The 18,664-nt window shown below is 41.8% G+C and overlaps 1 protein-coding gene across 1 annotated transcript in view; it reads left to right on the forward strand.

The window, feature by feature from the left end:
* Window positions 1-18,664, forward strand: part of LOC116664447 — a 142,901-nt gene that overhangs the window by 36,399 nt on the left and 87,838 nt on the right. The gene's annotated exons all lie outside the window — the stretch shown is intronic.

The following is an 18,664-nucleotide window of genomic DNA, read 5'->3' on the forward strand; positions in this document are numbered from 1 at the left end:
TGTCATTTTAAATTATTCTACGGGTATTTCCCGGGTCCTTAGTATAGGTTTGTCTCTACAGTGTACTCTTGTTTTCATTTATTTATTTATTTTTTGAGCAGGGAGATGATTAGATTTGATCATTTATTTTAAAGGAGGGTACTGGGGATTGAACTCAGTACCACTAACCACTAACCCAGTACCACTTACCGCTAACCACTAACCCTAACCACTCCACCGCTGAGCTATACCCACCCACCCCCCATACTCTTCCCAGAGACAGGGCCACTCTAGGCTTTATCACATTTCCCCACAGTGGCTGAAACAGTGCTGATCACTGAACACTGCTTCCAGAACTGTGCTGGTTAATTCTGTGTGTCAGCTAGCTAGGCTGGGCTGTGGTGGCCAGTTTTCAGTCAAACCCCAGTCAAGATATTGCTTTAGGGGAGTTTTTTACACGTGATTAACTCTGGAGTCAGCCGACATTAGTCTCCATACAGCAGATTACTGTCCAGAACGGGAGTGGGCCTCTTCTAGTGAGGTGAAGGCCTTAAGGGAAAGGCGGAAGCTCTCTGAAAGAGAAGGCACTCTCCTCAAGGCTGCAGCCTAGAAGCCCTGCTGAGTTTCCAGGCTGCTGCCCTGCGATCCCACTCCAGGCGCAGCTCCTGCTCCCCCTGAAGTGCAGATTCAGCCACCGCGGTCACACGAGCCAGTGCCTTAAGACCTCATTCTCTCCTGCTTTGTTTCTCTGGAGAACCCTGACTAATACAAGTATGAAGACTCTGCACTAAAGCACAGATGTGATTATAATAGATTTCAGTGGGCTATACCATTTTTATAGTTAATATAAATCCTCTGAAGGAAGTACCACATGGTTATCAATTTGCAGAAGTGATAAATCTTGAAGGAGCCTTAAAAAACTTAGCCAGTCAACATTGTCCCTATTTGCAAACCATACTAAACTCATGCCTCATTAATTTTTTTAACTTTTGACTTGGGAATAATTTCAAATTTACAGAAATGTTTTAAGAATAGTACAAAGAAAACCCATATATCCTCTACCCGGCTTCATCTGGTGTACCCACTTACTTTATCATTGTGCACGCACTGTCTTTCTCCCTACACACACACACACACACACACATTTGAGAGTCAGTTACATCCACCCTAACTCATTACTTCTAAATGCTTCAGTGTGTATTTCCTAAAAACAAGGATACTCTCTTACTGATCTAGTACAGTTATCAACTAGGGTAGATTTATTACTGATATAATACATTTATTCCACCATCTGTATTCCAGTTGTAGTCATTGGTCTAACGTTGTCCTTTAAAGCACTTTTTTCTTTACTGTAGGGTCCAGTTATCATGTCCTTCTAATCTGGAACATTTGGACGGCCTGTCTTTGTCTTGTATGACATAGGAGCCATCACTTTTGATGCAGAATTTCCAGGGAAATTGGTTGTTCAGCTAATGCTAGTTTTAACAAAACTCAGAGTCAGAGATAAATGAATATAAGATACAATTTTCTTCCTAGCACTCCTCTAGGATCACACAGAATTCTGGGTGTGTAACACATACCCTAGCAATGTCTGGCTCAGCCACCCGATGGTCCTGTCACTCTCTGATACACTTTCCTAATCTAGGTTTTCCTCCGCCCTGTGCACAGTCAGTGGGCAAGACAGACTTTGTGTCTGAAGTTCTATGACTAAAAGCTTATTCTGCATTAGAGCTGGGCTTGGAAATTAGAACCAGATCTGGTTTGCAGTTAATTAATTCATAAGAGAAAACTAAGAGCTTGAGTTTAAGAAAGAAAAAGAATGAGAAGACATCGAAGTTACTGGGAATAGGCTTTTCCAAAATATGTTCCCATCAGCTTAATTTAATATATTTTATAAAAAAAAAAAAAACCTAATATAATTAAGCTAGATTTAGCCCATAACAAGCTCTGGCTTCTTTCTTTCTTTTTTGTTTGACAGAGGGAAACATTTGATTAAATTACAATTAATCTGAAAATATTATTTGATAGGGAAAAAATCCATTAGATGCATAAAGACAGATAACATTAAATAGCTAATTGGGAACAAAGAACCACATGATGTAATATAGATAACTAAGAAAAAGAGTTCTTGGTTTTGAAATACATCTTTATGCAATGTCATATAGTCTAGTTAAAATCACTGTCATGGACTGATCCAAAAATAGAAGTCATATAATGCATCGTAACATCTTCACTTTCGCTGTTTTCGCTGACTCGCCGTCTTGATGTGGTTTTTGCTGCAGATGAGTATAGAGATGGTTCATATCATCCTTTAGAAAAATGTCATTGGATAGCAAATTGGAAACACAATCTAGGAAACTTCTGTATTATTAGGTTTTTTTTTTAAATAGAGAATTTAAAGATATATTCTTGTGACCAATGAAAATAATTTAGTTTTTTTTAACAGAAAAAAACGTTAAGTTGGAATTTAATGGAGCGTGGAGTGGGGAGGGTTGTTAGGTGGTTAGCAGTTAGCTGATTACCAGTCAGAAGTCCTCCCCACCATAGGAGACATTACTTTTCTGAAAACAAAGCTTTTTTTGTTTGTTTTACTTATAAAATTTGATGCATAAAATAACTACCATTTAAAAAAATGAAATACCATTCTCATTTAGAGACCAGCTAATTGTGGGCCTATTACCAAAGGTGGGAAGTTAGGAATAAAGTTTATTAAGACAAATGGCTCATTCACCCAATTCAGTCAGCACCCCTCACTCTGGAAACCCCAGTGGCCTCGGGCTGAAGGAAGACCTACCTGCCTGCGCTAAGTGTAAAGCATCCTGATGAAACAGAGGTTTCCAGGTGCATTTCTAAAACATTCTCCATTATTTACCGCACAGGAGGTTAGGTGTTAGGAGAATAAAAGGTAGTTATTTTCTGTCCCTGGAGTCACCCATGCTTCCCTGGGACACCTTGACAGCGGACAGACACTTCTTTCTCGTGGTGTCAAGGGAATAAATTGTTCCCTCTGGATGGATCTGTACCAGCTCCTTGCAGAAGCAGTCCTGGGCCCGGGGATAAGTTCTGGCCTCTGCCTTCCAGCTTCTTCACATGATTTTGCACCCCATAATGCACCTAAATGGAGTCCAAGGAGGCTGCTCCCCACTTCCCCTGCCGGGAGACAGCTCCTGCCGTGAGTCATGCAGACAGACCGCTCCAGCATCCTGGGCGTGTTCTCCTCCCAGCTAACGGCCCGTGGCACCAGCATCGCACATCCCCTCTGGTGTCAGCAGCTAGCGGACAAGGCTGCCAACTCTGCCTCGTGCCTGGCCCTGAGGAAATGTGTCTGAGGATCTTCCGGAGTAGGGTGGGGTGAGTGAGTGAGTGAGTGAGAGAGAGAGTGTGTGTGTGTGTGTGTGTGTGTGTGTGTTGGGGGAGTAGAAGTGTGTTGGATCTGGAGGAGAGACTGCTGGAGACCGTCAGTGGGTCTGGGGTGTGAAGCACCTGTATTTCAAGCCTTAGGCACTGCTTTTTCAGTCACCAGGAATCATTTCTTTTCCATTCTCCCAAGACAGCTCAGATACGAACATTAAATTTTCTCACTTTTAGAAAGTTGTGAACCTATGGACTCAACCACTGTTGGGTTTTATTTACCAGAACACAATGAGATGATTGGATAAATGATTGGTTACTTGGCCAATAACTATGACACCTCCGCCGCGACACGGGATTGTTGCTTTTGAAATGCTGGAATTTTTTTAAACTGTCAAGGTTCCTGCTGATATGTGTTAAAGACAAAAATTATTCTGACACTTGTTAAAACAATAAGGAAAACTTTCAGTACCGTTGTAGTAAGAGCATTGCAGTGGGGGAGAGAGATGGGGCACAACTCCAGTTCAGTAGACAACTCGGGGCAGCAGCCAGCGAGCAGAGTGAGGGGCCAGTGGATGGAAAGTTACTGGGAGGAGACATGGGGGTAGGGAGACCTGCTAAACCGACTTAACAGGATTCTTGCTGAAGGCAGGTCAAGGACATCCACGTCACAGGCTGGGGTTGAGGAACCTGATCCCCACAAGGATGACGGCCAAGGTGGCGGCCTCGTAGAGAGGAGTCTGGCTCAAGTTTGGTCAAGGAGAGAGTCTTTGTCATGTGTTCTCTATCTGGTTTTCCACCCCGCAGAGAGGGAACTGGGGATCCTGGTACAGTTAATCTGAGATGGGGAGAGGCCCTTCTCAGGCGTCTGCTTGGCAGGTAATACATGCAGGGCTGCTCTGCCAGGCCCAGGACTTCTCTTCTGAAGGGTGGCCACGAGTGCTGTAGGGGCAGGCAGGGCCAGCAGTCGGGCTGGTTGCTCTCCGGGCCCAGCCAGAGCTTCCCGGCCTCTGCCCACTGTGCCCCACCCCCACCCAGTCCAGCCAAACAGTTTGCTGTTAAACTGGATCCAGGGGGACTTGGATGTTCTTATTGTCCTGTGTTCCAGAATCAAGATGGAAGAATCAGGTCACCTTTTATTAGTTTTATGTATGAAGAATATTGGAAATACATTTTTAGATTGTAAACTTGACCTTGTCAAGTAAAGCTTATTCAGCTTTTTAAAAATTGGGGTAAAATATACGTAGAATAAAATTTAACATTCTAACCCCTTTTGAATGTACAATTCAGTGGCATTAAAGTATATTCATATTCATCACATCCTTTTTCAGGTTTCTATTGTCCCAAACAGAAATTCTGTACCTATTAAACACTTAATTCCCCATCCCCTCCCTCCCTTGGTCCTGGGCAAACATCATTCTCCTTTCTGTGTCTGTGAATTTCTGTCGTTGTACCTCATGTAAGTGGAGTCATACAATATTGGTCCTTTTGTGACTTGCTTATTTCTTATTTCACTTAGCATAGTGTCTTCAAGTTTCCTCCATGTTGTATGTAGCATGTGTTAGAATTTCTTTCCTCTTTAAGGCTAAATAATATTCCACTGTATGTATATATCATATTTTATTTATTGATTCATCTGTCAATGGACACTTGGGTTGCTTGCACTTTTTGGCTATTGTGAATAATGCTGCTATGAACATGTGTGTACAAATATCTGAGTCTCTGCTTTCAGTTCTCTTGGATAGATACTAGATCATTTGGTAATTTGACTTTTAATTTTTTGAGGGACCATCATACGTCTTCCACAGTGGCCATACCATTTTACATTCCTACCAGCAATGCACAAGCATTCCAGATTCTCCCCATCCTTCCTTGCTAACACTTCTATTTTCTTTTATAGTCACCTTCCTAATGGGTATCAAGTGGTGCCTCACTGTGGTTTTGATTTGCATTTCCCTCCTGATTAATGGTGTTGATCATCTCTTCATGTGACTGTGGACATCTGTATATTCTTTGGAGAAATGTCTGTTCTTTTGCCCATTTTTAAATTGGGTCATCTGTTTTTTGTTGTTGAGTTATAGGAGTTCTTTATAGATCCTGAATATTCACCTCTTATCAGATATGTGATTTGCAAATATCTTCTCCCATTCTGTAGGTTGCCTTTTCACGCTGTTAATAGTGTCCTTTGATACAGGGAAGTTTTGAATTTTGACAGAGTCCAATTTATGTATTTTTCTTCTGTTGTCTGTGTTTTGCTGTCATATCTAAGAATTTGTTGCCAAATCCAGCGTCATGAAGCTTTTCTCTTATGTTTTCTTCACAGAGTTTTATAGTTCTAGCTCTCACATTTAGGTCTTTGATCCATTTTGAGTTAATTTTTATGTATGGTGTAAGGTACGTGTCCGTGTTCATTCTTTTGCAGGTGGTTATTCACTTTCCAAGCTCCATTTGTTGAAAAGACTGTCCTTTGCCCATAAATGGTCTTGGCACCTTTGTTGATCATTCAGTTTTATTTTACTTTGAGAAGAGGGAGCTGTTAGAACTATATCTCATCTTTTAGGTTTACATTTCACGTTTCAGTAGGTTTTAAAAATCTGTACATCTGTCACAGGTTTTCACCAGCCCTTTGCTCAAGAGTCAGTGGGGGTAGTGACTTTACCTTAACTAGGGATGACAAAACTCTGCCATTGTGATGGCACTTGGGTGGTTTGGGGAACCCAGACTGCTCCAGATTTTCTCTGTTGGGTATCCCACGGATTCAGCTTTCCTTCTAAGAAGCACATTCCTTTAGCCTAAAAAACTTCCAGGGTGGCAGTACACATGGGGAGAGTAAACAATATTGGTCACTTACATGCCAGTGTGAATTCATTCGCAGCATTACTTTCCTGCCAGTTGATTAGCTGAGAAGAAGAGAATTTTAGCTCTAACTTTATCAGAGGGTTGAGGTGAAGGCCACATTTCAAGGAGGGCAGGACCAAGTGTGGTGGTCCCCCGGACAGCCTGAGGCACTGAGCATCTTGGATGGACCCAGAAGAGAGGCCAGTGGCCCAGACAGGGAAGTAGCAGAATCTAAAGATAAATTTTGCCTGTTCCACAGCTGTGCCGGGGAGGGGCTGTGCAAGTGAGCATAAGTAACCCAGAGATGTGCAGAACCAAGGCCGGCCCTTTCGTGTTTATTTTAAAGCAGTAGCACATGCTTCTCCAGGCCTGGCAACATTTCCTTTCGGTAGTGTCTGTCCAGTCCTTCTTTTAGGGAAAAATGGAAAGACTGCAGTGCTGGAGAACATCTAACTAGAAGAAAGGGGCTTCTAATCTCCCTGTGACCCTCACCTCCGACACACACGCGCGCACACACGCGCGCACACACACACTCACACACCTCTTGGAGATCTGGCATGATTTCATGATTCTAATTAGAGTTGAATGCACATAGTTAAATAACATATTTAGAATGTGGGCAATATTGTTGATGCTGGCATACCTTTGGGGAGTACTGGATATTTTAATAGTTTCATTCATATGTTTCAAGAATCAGCATGTTTTTTAAATTATTAAAGATTGACACTTTGTCCTGTAAGTGCCAGGTTCTAAGCCAAGTCATCTCTACTACACAGTAGAGAAAAGCAGTTTAACGATTTGGTTCGGTTATCTTTCAGGCACCTTTTATTCACAAGGGGAAAGAGGTACCTAAATCACATTCAAAATTTCATTAGTGCTTTTAATTAATTGGAGCGCATAAGACTTGACCGTTGCTGGGTGTTAGTCCCATAGAAAGTACTGCTGAGGCCACACCCTCCTCCCTCAGCTCCGTGCTGAGGGTTTTCCCTGGTCTGTTACAGAACTGCTTATCGCTCACTTCGTGTCTTTGTACTGTGACAAGAGTCTGACTTGTGACACCAGAGTGCCAGATATCACAGAGCACGCCAGCCGATGCCTTTTCTCTTTAACAGATCACACTTGACTATTTTTAAGACGTTAACACGAGAGGCTATCTTGTGCTGCCATTACAAAGCTGGGGTTTCCACTTTCTGTTATCTTTCACCCAGCATCTACTTTCCTTTCCTTTTTTTTTTTTTTTTCACTTATGTTGTCCAACACGTCAGGCCCTCAAATTTTGTGACTGATTTCCACTACTTTTAGGTAGACTATGTCCCTTTAACAGCTGCTAAAAAAATGTATACTCCAAACAAACAGAAATGTATTTTTGTTTAATTGGAGTACAGTCAGTTACAATGTGTCAATTTCTGATGTACAGCACAGTGTCCCAGTCATGCATATACAGACATCTATTTGTTTTCATATTTTTTTCATTAAAGGTTATTACAAGATATTGAATATAGCTCCCTGTGCTGTACAGAAGAAACAGAAATGTATTTTAATACAGTGGCGGACATCTTGCTTGATTAGCTTTTATATATTTCCTTTATTTATATTTTAGGGAACATATTTTTTCCTATTTACTATTATTAAAGGTAACCTTTGACCAAAATAATACAACAGCTGATAATGTTTTTGGTAGGGTAGAATAGAATAGAAATCACCTTTAACCTTGGAATAATGTATTTCTGATAACATTTCTTCCTTTTAAAGATTCCAATGTGGTGTAATGAGTGTATGCATATGTCCAGGGTCATCAGATTGCATACATTAAATATATGCAGGGTTTTTTGTGTATCAATTGTATTTCATTTAAGCTACTTTTAAAAAAAAAGAATAACTTTGTTTCTGTCAGGTAAATACTCAGTCTTGCCAAAGGAAAAAAAAAAGGATTCAAGTAAATGGAAAGAGATACCATATTGATTGGAAGACTCGTTCTTGTTAAAATGTCAGTTTTTTGCAAAGTAGTGCAGAGATTCAATATAATCTCAGCCAGCTTTGTAATGTAGAAATTGACAAGATAATTATAAAATCTATATGGACATGCAGAGGACCTAGACTTGCCAAAACAATCTTTAAGAAGAAGAAAGCTAGAGGACTTCAGTTACCTGAATGAAGATTTACAGTATCAAGCCACAATCATCAAAACAGTGTGGCTCTGGCAGAAGAGAGAAAAAGTACAGAAGAGAAAAATAAGGACAGACAGAAAGTCCAGAAATAGATCCTCACTTATGTAGCCAGTTGATGTTTGTCAAAAGGACAAGGGTAACTCAATGGGGAAACAGTAGTGTTTTCAACAAAGGGTTCAGGAATAACTGGGCAACCACGTGTGGGAAAATGAATCCCAACCGATACCTCACATCAGATACAAAGCTTAATCGAAGATGGATTCTAGACCTAGTGTGGAAGCGAAACTGTAAAGCTTTAGAAAGAGAACACAGGAGGCTACCTCCACGGAGGGGGTGCAGGCAGCTCTTTTTCAGATGGGACTCAGAAAGCAATAACCGTAAAAGAAAAAAAGTGTAAGTTAGATTTCTTCAAAATTAAATATTTCTGTTTAAGACTTACAGTTATAGAGAACAGACTCGTGGTTACCAGGGGATAAAGGGGGAAGGAAAGGATAAATTGGGAGTTCGAACTTTGTACCTCTTGGGGAGTGATGGAAATGTTAGCTGTCTTAATTGTGGTGGTGGTTTCATGGGTGTATACATCTATCAGAATTCACCAAATTGTACACCTGAAATATGTGTAGTTTACTATACAGAAATTATACCACAATAAAGTTGCTTTTCAAAATATTTCTGTTTATTAGAAACACTTTTAAGAAAATAAATAAGCAATCCATGGCCTGGAAGAAGACGGTAGCAAATGCATAATCTAATAAATAATCCAGAGTATATAAAGAACTACACAGCTCAGTAACAAAGACAACCCACTTTTAAAAAGATGGACAGTAATCTTAAACCCACACCTCAAGAAGGAAGATGTGTGAACAGTCAGCAAGCACACAGAATGACGCTCATCATTAGTCATCAGAGAAATGCAGATTAAAACCACAGTAAACTAGTACCACACACCTGTTAGAACGGCTAAAAGTAAAAAGATTAACAACATCAAATGTTGGTGAGCTATAAGCAACACTGCCAGTGGAAATACATAAAAGAGTATATCCACTTTGGAAAAGTTTCACATAAGAATCAAACATACACCTGTCCTTTGACTTGGAAATCTCACTCCAGAGAAACGAAACACACATTCACAAAAAGGCTTGTACAGGAATGTTCACAGTAGCTTGATTCATAACAGCTAGAGAAGGAAACATCCCATCTGTGCCTCAGTAGGAGAACAGGTTGACAAATTGGGGTGCATTCACCTGGAGAATGGACTACTAATACATTCACCAATGCTGGATAAACCTCATGAACACGGGGAGCAAAGGAAGCCAGACACAAGAGGACATGCTGTGTGATTCCATTTAGAGAAACTCGAGAGAGGCAAAACTAAGGTGGGAGGGGAAAAAAAAACTGGTTCCATCTGGGGGTAGGAAAGGATGACTGGGAGGGGACATGGAGGCCCTTCTGGAAAGATGGGAATGTTCTAAATCACAGGAGGGGCATGGATTACAGGTGTGTGTCCATTTGTCAGATTATACTGCTGAGATTTGTGCATGTTGGTGTAGGTATGTTTTACCTCAAAAAAACTGCAAAAAAAATAATAGAACAAGGAGTAGGAAGAGGTAAAGATCATGCAAGAATGGCAGGCTATTGGTAATTATTAAATTTGTGTGACCAGTACATGCCGGTTCATCATACTGTTTTCTTTATGTATGTTTGAATTTTTCCATAATAAAAAGTTTTAAAGTGTCTATAAAATTTAAAACGTGAATTGATTGGATGGATCATGGGTTGCTCTGGCTACTGTATTTTTCTGGGTAATATTCAATTATCCACATTAATGGAGCAGCACAGTGGTTGAAGATTAAAAGCCTTGAAACCATTTATTAACTCCATGGCTTTGAGAAAACTTCTTGATTTCTCCATAGTTCAGGTCTGTCACAGGGCTTTGTGAGGTTTAAATGAGATGAAATACGTGTAAAGTGCTTTGCCAAGTTCTTGCTCAATAAATGTTATTTCTTATTATTAGCAGAGGGGAAAATGTGACAAAGATCACTTTAAAAATGTATTCTTATTTGGCTTTGCAAAAACCCTGTTCTGTTTAATTTGAGTGTGACTGTCTCTGGTGTTTGGGGAATTGACCTTATAGGATCCCACCGGGGAAGGTTTGGCTGAGAAGAAATTAGAGGAGGGCTCTTGCCCTTGTAGTGAACTTGGAAATGAACACTTAAACTTTATTTCCATGAGATTGTCTTCACATTCCTAACATAAAACAGTAACGCAGACAATCCCGAAATCTTTTTCTTGTTTGTTTGCTTTTTGAATTTGAACTTATTTTCGCTTTTCTGCGAACACCTGTCTCTGGGATGTTTTGCTTGGGCTAGTATTTAAATTGGCTCTGTTTTCTAACTTCAAAACAGCTAGTGGTAGGGAGAGGAGGCTCAGATTTTTGGACCTAAAAATAGCAAAATAAATAATCCCCAGCTGGCTCACAAAAACCCAAGTGTATAACCATATTCATTCTCAGGCCTGGAGTGTAGTTCCCTCTGAGTCTCTTTCCTTAGCAGCATCCACCTCCAGGAGCGTGGCCTGCTGCTTCTATGGCTGGGGAGACAGTAAATACGGATCTTGTGGGGACGCAGAAAGGGCTGTCAGGGAGGGGCTCTCCAAGGTTCATTAGTGTCGAGGCAACCCTGTCGGATGAGAAGGGCTCCGCTGGTCTCTTTCTTGCTTTACACAGTGTTGGCTTTTGATGTCAGTTTTCTCTGGAAGACCTAAATGGAATTTGCCGGGAAGAGCTGGCTTTGAAGCCTAGTTTGCGGTGACAGTCTTTCCAGATCCCGTCACAGAAGTTTCTCTGAGCACCACGACGTATGTTGTGGGAGAAAAGCAGGTTGAGGCCTGTCTGCTGGGTCTGCTGGGTCTGCTGGGGGCGCAGGTCTCCGCACATCATCTCGTGGAGGTTCCCACGCCCGCTCTGCTTCCCTGCCTCCCGCCGCGCTCTCGGCTCACACGCTTCTGTTTCCGCTGCCTCCCTCCCATCCTGAGATGCAAGGAGCTTCTTTTAAAACCGCAGTTGGCCTTCCCATGGGTCTCCGTGACATCTTAGTGTGTTATCCTCTTTTATCATGTTTTTATAAAACCTTGCTTGTTGTCACTGCTTTCTCCTCTTTGTTCCTCGGCTGCTTTTTAAAAACATGAGCATCTGTACTAATTGTTGCCGACGCTTCAGAGGAGTGTAGTGCTTTCCATGTTTCCTCAGGAGGATGTTGAATGGTTTGTCTCCCTCGCGGTCTGGTCCCCATTTGTGCTTCTGAAATAGTTGGCTCAGTTTGGCTTCATTTGAATAACTCATTCATTTGAATAATAAACACATACCACGTTACTACAGATGATTTCTCTGAGTATTTTAATCAGTTTCCTTTTTAAAAAAAAAAATCCCTCTTTTGGATTTTCACAAATATGAATTGAGCACCTACCACTTCCTCATGTTGGGACCGGGATTTTCTCACCGACCTGGAACCTTGCTTCCAACCCTCCTGCCTTCAGGGCCTCCCCTCTGGCTCCTGTCCTTGTCCTCAAGGCCCGGTGGTGGCCCCGAGGTCCAGCAGTGTCCCTGGCTGCCCTGGCCCGCAGCGTTCAACGTATCACCTCCATCGCTCGCTGGGGGGTTAGTCATAAACGCCCACGTGCATGGACCAAACCCTTGTACTGTCTTCCACAACTGTTAGTCTTTTTATCTCTGGGTCCTACATTGATTAGCATTGTATCTTCTTCCTTCTGAGTGCTCAGAATATTCCATTTATTAGGAAGGATAATAGTTCCTTCTCCATCTTCACCTTTAGGAACCCACTTTAGTCTTCAGATGACCAGTAGTTTCTTCCCTTTCTCAAAAGAAGAGTCAACCATGCAGCTTCACCTGCCTCCCTGAGGAATTCATCTGAATGTATTGCTCTCTTGGAACAAAATGAGCTGCCTGGCCTCCAGTGATCTGTGACCTCTTACTTAGAGACAGAACTCAATTAATTGTGTGCCAGTTAGTTATCACCCCCACCCTTAAATAGTTAGTTGCCTAACAGATTGCAAAAGACTGTGCCCAGGCTTTTATGGACACAGCTTCTGAGTGCAATTTCTCAAGAGTATAAATCAAGGGCGAGGTTTATAATCAAATCTCATAGGTTTAGAAATCATTTTTGCTTCGAAATCAACATAATTTGATCTCAGGCAGTTCTGGAGACTAGAGGAAACATTTTTAATTCCCGCTGTTTGCCTAAAAACAAAAATCAAAACAACAAAAACTCTCTAAAAGTTCTACATTCCACAGACTTGTCTTAACCAGTGAAGATGAAAGAAAACATCTGTCCAGTCCCCTCTTTAAGATCTTCATAGGAGGAATTCTGGACATGTGAAGGGAGTCAAGGTCACAGTGTGGCCTCCATCGACAGCGCGGCCGGGTCTGGACAGGGCGTTGCTGGGAACTCAGTTCCGGCTTCCTGCTAAGGATAAGTAGAAGGCATTTACTCTTCATTATGTGGTTGCTTTCAACAAAATTTATGAGAAAGCAAAAGGAAGTTTCTAAACTACTGCCAGATGGCAAGTACTTGGAACACTGAAATGACACTAAAACCCAATCAGAAAGAAACATAACCTATTTAGGACAAAGCATCAGGGCCTCTTTTGAAACTGAAGCATTTCCAAACCTTCCTTGAGGACATATAGGCTGATTGTACAAAGTGATTTCTTGAGTATAACGTTTAGAAATAAAAGTTGAACCCAAGGGGAGGACATAGCCTCAAAACCGTCTCCTGTTTGCTTTGCTCTTGTTGTTAAGTAAGTTTCTCCCCTGTTGAAGCTACTTTGAAGCTTCCTTTTCCCCATCTTTGGTACAGATTAACTGGTATCGTCCCTCCCTGGTACAAATGATGGCTTTTCAGTAGACTCGTATCAGAAAACTTTGTATGTATCTAGTTCAGTCCAGATACTGTATGTCTTCTTCTGTCTCACTGAAGCCATGTGGAGCTAGTATCACTGATTATTTTTTAAAAGCCTTCTATAATCACTCCTTACTCTGGTACTTTCTGTGTGAACAGGGACATTTTTAAAACACAAATCAAAATAGATTCTAGGCATTTTCAGGATTGCCCTGCTCTGTAGCAGTGGTTTTTGTCTGTCGTTCCTATCCGGTTGACTTCATGTTCATACATTTATAAAGCACTTTGAAATCATGAAAGCCTACTTTCTTGAGAATCAACATTTTGTTCAGAATTCCTGTCTGAGAAAGTCAGCACCTGAATACTAACTAAGGTGGGCAGCAAGAGACGGTGTCAGGTGAGTACCTGACTCCTCTGCTGTGACCTGGATGGTTTACTAATATTTGGGTTGACATCTTCACAACTGCTTATGAGTAACAGTCCTATGATTTGTACACTGACCAGAGCCTTGAGCTTAGTGTTGATTTTCTGATTGAGCTGATAGATCCGTTCTCCTCTTGTCCAGTCCCTCTTGTGACACTTCCTGCACGTTCTCAGAATAATGGTGCTGCTTGTGAGCATGAAACCGAGCAAAGCCAGCCGGACCTCAGGGAGACTGAACCCCTGACCCTGGGCTCACTAGCTCCGTTCTTAAACCAGGGCAGCCAAACGGTCAGCCAATTAGTAATTCACTTGGCAGCAGGGGTGAGACTCGTGTGCTGATCTAGTCCAGGCCCAGGAAAGTCTATCAGGAGAATGGAGTGGCAACTGTCAGGGACAGGACTCACTTCCATTTCTGATGTTAAACAACCGTGCGCGTTTTTAAACTTGAGCCATGCTGTGTGTTCTGCAGCTAGATTTGTGATTCAACATTAGGTTGAGGATCCTCCATGTTGTTTTGTGTGTTAGAATTTTTTCACTGCTATTTTGATTCCATTTTGCAACTATAATTTATCCATTTACCATGGACATTTGATTTCCAGTTTTTTGCTGTTATGAATAGTTCTGCTGTGCATATTCGAGTGCACGTCTCCTGGTCTGCAGGTGCAAGTTTCTCCAGGTTCTCCACGTGCGTACCAGGAGTGGGACTGCAGCTTGTAGGTTACGTCTTTAGTTTTACTAGATGACGCCCGAGTGTGCAGTGCTCTGTTCTAATTTATACTCCTGCCAACAAGGATTCCAGTGGTCCCACATCCTGGCCAATACTGGACATTGTCAGGCTTTGAAAGTTTTACCAACGTGGTACATGTGAAACTATGTTTCAGTTGTGTTTAAAATTTGGTTTCTTCCCCATTTTCTAGAATACTAGTACAGTCGGACAGATTTTTGTGGATTTACTGGCCATTCAGCTTTCCTCTTTTGTCAAGTCCTCATCCCAGTGTTCTGTCCATTTTCTGTTGGCTTCATCAGTGAGCATGTGTTTTTACAGTCTAGATGGTGGTCCTCTGTGAATTATGTGCTGCAAATACCTCCTCCCAGCTGGATTTGCCTTTTCACTCTTTCCAGTATCTTTATAGTTCTCATCTTAATGTTTAATGGTTTGTATTTGTGTTTTGTTAATACACAGAATCTCTCCTCAATATCATATAAATGCTCTCTTATGGTATCTTTTACAAGTTTAATTCTTTCCCATTCCATATTTAAGTATTCAATCCACTTGGAAGTGGATTTGGACTACTGCGCACATAGATGAGGTTAGTGGGCCAAATTCCTTCTGTAAAGATAGCCACCAGCACCGTTCGGCGGGAGGTCCTTGTGCAACGGATCTGCAAGGCTGGCTCTCAGAAATCAAGTTTCCATACGTGGGCATGTTTGCTTCTGGAGTCTATTTGGGATCTGTGGTTATTGTATTCATCCCTGCATCAGTGCTACAGTTCAGTCTAGTGTCTCATGACTTCTCGCCATCTGGCAAGGCCAGCAGCCTCACCCGTTGCTCTTTAAGAGTGTCTTAGCCATTCTTGGCCCTTTGTGCTCCTAGAGTAGGAAAAAATACTGTTTTCTAAATGTTCCTTCTAAGAGCTGACTGAACTTGTAATTAGGCAAGGAACAAACAAGGTTTAGATGTTCTGATCAGTAAACCTGAGAATAAATAAATGTGTTTACTTGAATTTTACTTAGTCATAAAAATTAAGTTCATGAAATTTAGATTTGAGATGAGAATTTATGCTCAGAAAAAGTGGGTTTTTTTATTTACAGTATCTATAACCCATATTAATACGGACATGTTAAATCTGTTTGGTTGGTTGTGCTGTTTTTATCGCAAATTTAATTAACATTGAACTTGGACCACTTCCCTGAGCAGTAATATACATAATGCCTGGCCAGTGAAGCCACATGAGACTGTAATTAGATCTCACGAAATAATGGTCTCAGATTATTTTAAGTGCTTGTAATTTTTAGTAATATGCAGGCCCATGCAGATACCAAAAGGGAAACTCAACCTGGGGGGAGCGTGTGTGCTGATAACTGTTTACTAAGGGAATAAATAGAGAAATTTAATGTATACATTCTGCCTGGGAAACTTAGTATTGTTTATTAAATACAGCAGAGAAAGCAAGAGAGGAATCAGCACGGAGGGAAATAAGGTCACCAGATAGGTTTTTCTGTTGTTGTTTTTTTTGTTTGTTTTTGCCACTCTGCTTCCTGTTCTGGGTGGCTCTGCAGTCCACTGGGGGAGATACATTCCTCTTACCCAGATTGATGATTTCCCATTTCCTGTCACTCTCCCTCCCCCTCTCCTGTTCTTGAGCTGTCAAACCAAAGCAGTTCAGACAGATAGAGACACAGCTAATTTGTTGAGGAGCACAGAGCTTTCAGTATACAACTTCTCCCTGATACTACTGTGTAGAGATGACAGGAGTGTTCCTCACAGAGTGAGAACTGGACCAGCTTCTTACTACTACTGTGCCGTGTCTATTAGGCCTACCCCGGAGAGCTCATCCTTGTCTTTCTTTGCAACGACAGAGCTACAAAAACAGGGAGTGACTACAGAAGCCACGAAAATGTTTTAGGGGAGTGGCAGGATTTGTTGGAACCAGTTTTTGCATTTTTAGACTAAAGCAGAGCGTCGACGGCAGCTGTGCAGGGTTTATGTGTGTAGGAGAGGCTGTCAGACAGTAGCAGTGATGATAGTTTGTCGCAAGGAGATGGGTTTCAGAAAGCCCTATTCTTATTTTCTGAATTATCTAAGTGGTGAAGACGTTACCATGTTTTGATTGATAGTCTAAAAACAGCAGCAGCCCTTGTCACACTTAATTACCGGGGGTAGAAATAATTATGAAAGGCATATAGGATAGGGGTGCATTCCAGAGGATCAATAAAGTTTTAGGTTAAAAAAAAAAACCTAACATTTTACTAAAAAAAATGACTATATTCAATGTAGTTCCAGTGTTGGGTATTTAAACGTTTTACTTAACTATGTGGTATTTTTTCCAGATAAATTAAGGGTCAGAAACCCAGGTTGGTCTGATCCTACCACATCACTAGCTGATAACCAATTAGAAGCACCATAAGAATACTTCTTTAACATTAAAAAAAAAAAAAAAAAAAGAACTAAACTATGGTATACAGAATGGAAAAAAGCAGTCTGCTACACCATTACTTTTTGGCCTGTGTAACAGGTTGGGTCCAGCAAATGGCTTTCCTTCTGCAAAGTTCATGTTTCTGGGGTGACCGATGTGTTAATTAACCACATGGTGAGACTTCTTTCATAGTGGATACCCACATCACTTCACAATGTACATTTTACATATCTTACAGTCTTGTCAGCTATACCTCTGTAATGCCAGGGGAAAAATAAGTTTACGTCTCTAGATTCCTGGGTTTTGAAGTCCAAGGCTGTATAAAAAATAATTTGTACCAAATAAACATTACTGAGTATTACATCAGGGGCTTCCAGCAGGTCTCTAATCTGCTGGCCTAAGAGAAGGAGTAGGTAGGGAGATTGGTGGGTCTCCTGTCCTATGGCTTCATGTCCACAAGGCGCTGAAACTGGAAACCATGTCCCTGGAGGCCTGGCCAGTGTTTTTTTGTGGACTGATGTCATCTCTGTAGAGGGACCACTACCGACAGGGGCCCCAGGATTCACGAAGGCTTTGTTTTTACCACCACTGGACAAGGAGCTGGAACCTGGGTTCCACTTCTAGCTCTGCCATGGCACTTATCAGCTGTAGCCATGTGGCTCCAAACAGGTCACTTGGCCTCTCAGAGCTTCATCTGTAAAATGAAGAGGTTGGATTGCACGAATTTTCAGAATAGAGAGAATGCATGGGAAAGCGCTTGGCATGCCTCTTGATGCATAGTTGGTGTGCAAAACACATGTTTCCTCCATATTAAACTATGCTGAGGCTGAAAAATCCCAAGTTGTACTAATTTCTTGATTTCCAAAATAACCATCATTATATTAAATAAACAAATGTGTTAACTGATCCTAGCTAGAAACCATGAGGCTCAGACCCAGTCTTCAAGGAAGTAATCACTTATTAGGGGCAATAGGATATACTCAATCCTGGTAAGGATGACTGGTCTTAAGTTCCACAAAGGACCAGATTCAATGGCAGATCAGAGGAGTAAGAGAAAAATTTTGGCTACAAGGAAATGTGGACATATTCATGGATGAAAGAACACCCGAGCTCTTTCGAAAATTTCTAAAATGCTAGAAAGATGACATGTGGACATGTGGAGGCTAGAAGTTTTGGGGATGAAGACATCCCAGGTCTGGGAAATGACATGCAGATGGGCCAGCAAAGTGAGTCTGGAGAATGGGAGCTGCCCAGGGTGAGTGGAACATGCAGAAGGCTGTTGGGAGATGATGAAAAATGTGAGCCAGGAAACAGCCCGTGGAAGCCCTCTAAGCTTTTACGCTGCAGGCAACCAGGAGTGATTAGAGGTGACACAGCAGGTGCTGGGCTGGGCTAAATTAATCTCGAAACCACTGGGAGGGCAGTAGGGCAAACCAGAGGCGGGGAAATTGGCACAGAGGTTATTCTCCCTTGTGGGGAGGCCGTGGGGACCGTTAAGGACTCGGGTATGCCATGGACTGAATATATTTCCGGGCTTTTAAAAAGCAAGTGACTGTAAGTTGGTGACCTGTGCTTAGGATGAGAAAAAGGAACATATCATTAGAAATGTTTTTAATGGGAAGAAGCTCTTAAATTTTAGAGCGAGACCTGTTATGACCTGGCCTGAGAATACAAAGAAAAGCCATGGAGAATGTGATCTGAGCTCTGCGTTAAGAGGTTGGGGCATCGTGGCAGGCAGCTGAGAAAGACCCTGGGCTGCAGGAGGGAAACAGCAGCAGCCTGGCCTGGTTAGATGCAGGGGGTAGAGGAGAAAGTCCAGAACTGCAGTTTTGAGTCTAAATGATGCTATGAT

Source organism: Camelus ferus, chromosome 6 (genome assembly GCF_009834535.1).
Source record: "Camelus ferus isolate YT-003-E chromosome 6, BCGSAC_Cfer_1.0, whole genome shotgun sequence".
Classification (NCBI taxonomy): Eukaryota; Metazoa; Chordata; class Mammalia; order Artiodactyla; family Camelidae; genus Camelus; species Camelus ferus.